The sequence below is a fragment of the Salvia splendens genome, unplaced genomic scaffold (assembly GCF_004379255.2).
Source record: "Salvia splendens isolate huo1 unplaced genomic scaffold, SspV2 ctg891, whole genome shotgun sequence".
Taxonomy (NCBI): domain Eukaryota; kingdom Viridiplantae; phylum Streptophyta; class Magnoliopsida; order Lamiales; family Lamiaceae; genus Salvia; species Salvia splendens.
Window position 1 is genome coordinate 46,352 of NW_024599577.1, and position 4,566 is coordinate 50,917.

Below are 4,566 nucleotides of genomic sequence, written 5' to 3' on the forward strand. Positions count from 1 at the left end.
TTTCCACGGTCGGGATGATGAAGATCCGGTGAGCCACTTGAATGCCTTTTATGAATTGACAAATTCTCATAGACCTCCAAATGTGGAGCATTATCGGATTAAGAGGGCACTATTTTCGTTCTCATTGAAGGAGAAAGCAAGAGGGTGGTATGATTCATTACCGGGCTACAACATAGCAACATTCCAAGAGTTGAAGTCGTTGTTTCTTTTGGAATACAACTCTCCGATGAAGATTGAGAAGTTGAGAGATGAGATCACTTCATTTCGACAGAAATATGATGAGTCCTTCGCAGAAGCATGGAAAAGATTCACAGAAATGCTTAGGAAATGCCCAAGTCATGGTTTAGCTCCGGGGCATGACCTCCTGAAATTCTACAAGGAGCTCAATAATGAAGGCACGGGATTAGTCACTGCAGGGTCGAATGGAAAATTGGATGATCTAACTCATGATGAGGTTAGAGCCCTATTCCAAAGATTGGCGAATAATCAGAGGAATTGGCATAATCCAAGAAGAGCGGCTGAGAAGGCAAGAGATACATTTGGTGCTACAAAAGATGCAGAAAGAGTGACAGCAATAGAAGTACAATTGGCGGATATAAGCACCCAAATGCCGTCAATGACAAAAGAAGTGAAATCTCTTCAACTGACTCCTCAACCTCAAGCAGTAACTGTGATGAAGTGTGGGTTGTGCCAAGGAGGACATCATATGGATCAATGTCCAAGTCTTCAAGGACCACCAGTGGAGGACGTGAACTACATTGGTAACAATCGTCAAGGGTTCAACCAAGGCAATCAGTACAACAATCAGCAGAATTGGAGGCCTCATCAAACAAATTGGAATCAAGCTGGTCCTAGCAACACTTCAGGTACTCAATGGAGGAACAACACTCTACCCCCAGGTTTAGAGAAGAAGTCATCAGTTGAGGATCAATTGGGTCAGATTTTCTCTTTTATGACTAAAAGTCAAAAGGAGAATGAGAACTTCAAAGAGAATACGGTGGAAAAGTTTGGGCAGATCGAGGCTACAATGAGGAATCTTGAGACTCAGATTGGGCAGCTTGCTACGACATCTCATACAAGAATCCCTAATACCATCCCGAGTAATACAGTGCCCAATCTGAAAGGCAATGAACAGTGTAAGGTAGTAACTTTGAGAAGCGGTCGTGAGTTGGATTCGACACCTTTAATGGACGGCCAAGGTACTTCCGGCATCTCACACTCAGGGGCGGATGAGATGTTAGGCTTGCATTCCTCGCACGCAGGGGCGGACGAGGCATGTAAGGGAAGTCCCGCATTGGTGCATGGGGCCCAACATGGTCAAGAACAGGCTGCATCCGGCAGCAAGGAACATGGTGAAGAATCCGAGTCAAGTGGAAAGTTCTCTGCGGAAGAGAAAGGAAAGAAGATAGTGGAAATGGAATCAAAGAGAAAAATGATGACAAGTCCGGCACAAGATCCTAAGAACAAGTTCAACTTCCCCGATCATATTCCTCCTCCACCATATCCACCCAAGAGGAAAAAGAGGGTTCCAAAAGAGAAAAGCTTTGAGTGGATGATGAATGTGATCCGAAAAAGTGAATGTGGATGTATCATTAGTGGACCTCTTCACTAATTTTTCCAAGTTCTCCAAGTTCTTTAAAGATATGATAGCAAACAAGGAGAAACTACAAGATGAGGGAATAGTGGCTTTGAGCATGAATTGCTCACAACTGATTTCTGGATTGATGCCAATGAAGAAGAGGGACCCCGGAAGTTGTGTGATTCCTTGTGAGATCGGCAATACAATCTTTCACAAAATGCTTATTAGATCAAGGATCAGGGATCTCACTGATGGCTCTGAAAACTGCACGTGCCATTGGTCTAGAGGATAGAATGGAGCCTATTGACATTGTTCTACAATTGGCTGATCATTAAATAGTGAAGCCCACTGGAATAGTAGAGGATGTCCTGGTCAAAGTCTACAAATTCGTCATCCCTGTTGATTTCATAGTCTTGGACATGCCCGAGGACAAAGAGGTACCAATTCTGTTTGGTAGACCATTTCTTGCCACAGGAGATGTGTTGCTTGGAGCAAAAGACAACTCTGTCACGTTCATGATTAATGGTGATCAAGTGACCATTAATGTAGAGAAGGCAATGAAGCACCCTAGTGATGCAAAAGCGTGTTTTAGAGCTGATGTCCTCGATAAATGCATATTTGACAAGATGTGTTGCTCGGTAAGAATAGAAGGAAGTGTATATAACAAAGGGAGTTTAAAGAGAGACTTAGGTTCGACAATCAAAGTAAATTTTGATGAAATAGAAGATTCTCAAGTTGATCAACCAAGTCTCGAAAATGAATGTGTGGTGGATACTTTCGTGGCAGATGTAAAACCTTCAATCGAAGTACCACCAAAGCTAGAATTGAAGCCACTCCCAACAAATCTGAAATACGTCTTTCTTGGTGATGATGAAACTTTACCGGTTGTGGTATCAGCTATGTTGAATAATGAAGAGGAATCCAAATTAATAGAGCTACTGAAGTCTCACAAGCAAGCTCTAGGATGGTCCATTGCCGTTATCAAAGGAATTAGCCCTGCAATATGTATGCATAAAATTCTGATGGAAGTTGGAGCTAAACCGGTAAGAGAGACACAAAGAAGGTTGAACCCACTTATGCAAGAAGTGGTGGAAAAAGAAGTTAAGAAATTGTTGAAGTTTGGGATGATCTATCTCATATCCGATAGTGAGTGGGTTAGCCCGGTGCAATGTGTACCAAAGAAAGGAGGAATAACCGTGACAGTCAATGAAAGAATGAAGTCTTAGCAACTCGATTGGTAAATTCATGGAGAGTTTGCATGGACTATAGAAGATTGAACAAGGCGACAAGAAAATATCACTTTCCGTTGCCATTTTTAGATCAGTTGCTTGATAGAATTACGGGTTATTCTCATTACTGCTTCTTAGATGGATACTCGGGGTATAATCAGATTGCAATTGCCCCGGAAGATCAAGAAAAGACGACATTCACTTGTCCTATCGGTACTTATGCCTTCCGCCGGATACCTTTTGGTTTGTGCAATGCACCGGCTACATTTCAACGTTGCATGATGGCAATATTTTCTGACATGAATGAAGACATCATGGAGACCTTTATGGATGATTTCTCTGTCTTTGGATCCTCATTTGACCTCTGTTTAGAAAATTTGAGATGGGTCTTGCAAAGATGTGAAGAATCTAACCTCGTGCTTAATTGGGAAAAATGTCAATTCATGGTTAAAGAAGGAATAGTGTTGGGACACAAGGTGTCGGAGTTGGGATTGGAGATGGATAAGGCTAAGATTGATGTGATTTCTAAGTTACCTCCCCCAACGAATGTGAAGGGCATCCGTAGTTTCCTTGGTTATGCGGGATTCTACGAAGATTCATAAAAGATTTTTCAAAGATTGCAAAGCCACTTTGCAACTTACTTGAGAAGGATGCAAAGTTCGTCTTTGATGATAAATGCCTTGAGGCATTTGAATTGCTTAAGAAAAAGCTAGTCGAAGCTCCGATTATTATCACACCTGATTGGTCGAAACCATTTGAGTTGATGTGTGATGCTTCGGACTATGCTGTGGGGGCCGTTTTAGGCCAAATGAGAGACAAGGTCCTACATGCTATCTACTATGCTAGCAAAGTACTCAATGAAGCTCAATTGAACTACACCACGACAGAGAAGGAAATGTTAGCAGTAGTGTATGCTAAAGTATGGTGTCCAACACAATGATGCCAAAGTGGTGTTGAAGTTTATCAAGAATCACATCTTTAACCGCTTTGGGACACCACGAGCTATTATCAATGATGGAGGAACTCATTTTTGTAACAAGTTGTTTGAAAACCTTCTAGGAAAGTATGGTGTCCAACACAAGGTTGCTACCCCTTATCATCCCCAAACAAGTGGTCAAGTTGAAGTCTCCAATCGAGAGATTAAGCGGGTGCTTGAGAAAGTTGTAAAGCCGTCTCGAAAGGATTGGGCTCAAAAGTTAGATGATGCTTTGTGGGCATATCGAACGGCATATAAGACCCCGATTGGAACTTCGCCATACAAGTTGGTCTTCGGAAAAGCTTGTCATTTGCCGGTAGAGCTTGAGCATAAAGCTTATTGAGCTTTGCAAAAGCTAAATTTGGATTATGATGCCGCAGCCGAGAAGAGAATGTTTGACAAGAATGAAATGGATGAATTTAGGCTTTATGCATATGAGAGTGTTGATCTCTCCAAGGAGCGCGCTAAGAGGATACATGATGCATCCATTAAGCCTCGTCAGTTTCATGATGGACAACTGGTCCTTTTATACAATTCTCGGCTCAAACTGGTTTCTGGGTAAGCTCAAGTCAAGATGGTGGGTCCTTATGTTGTGCACAAGGTGTACCCCTATGGTGCTGTTGATATTCGAGATCAGAAAAATGACACTCTTTGGAAGGTGAATGGCCAACGCTTGAAGGCCTATGTTGGAGTTGAAAGTGGCTTGGAGGCAAGAGAAGTGGCTACACTAGTGGATCCAAAATTGTAGATCAAGGATGAAGAAAGTCGAGCCAACGACTATA

General features: G+C 42.3%; 1 non-coding gene across 1 annotated transcript; it reads right to left on the bottom strand.

Moving 5' to 3' along the window:
• Positions 1–238: 238 nt before the first annotated feature.
• LOC121791738 lies at positions 239–345 on the bottom strand. Its single transcript, XR_006048711.1, has one exon. It is a non-coding gene; the product is annotated as a small nucleolar RNA R71 (small nucleolar RNA).
• Between the last annotated feature and the right edge of the window lie 4,221 nt (positions 346–4,566).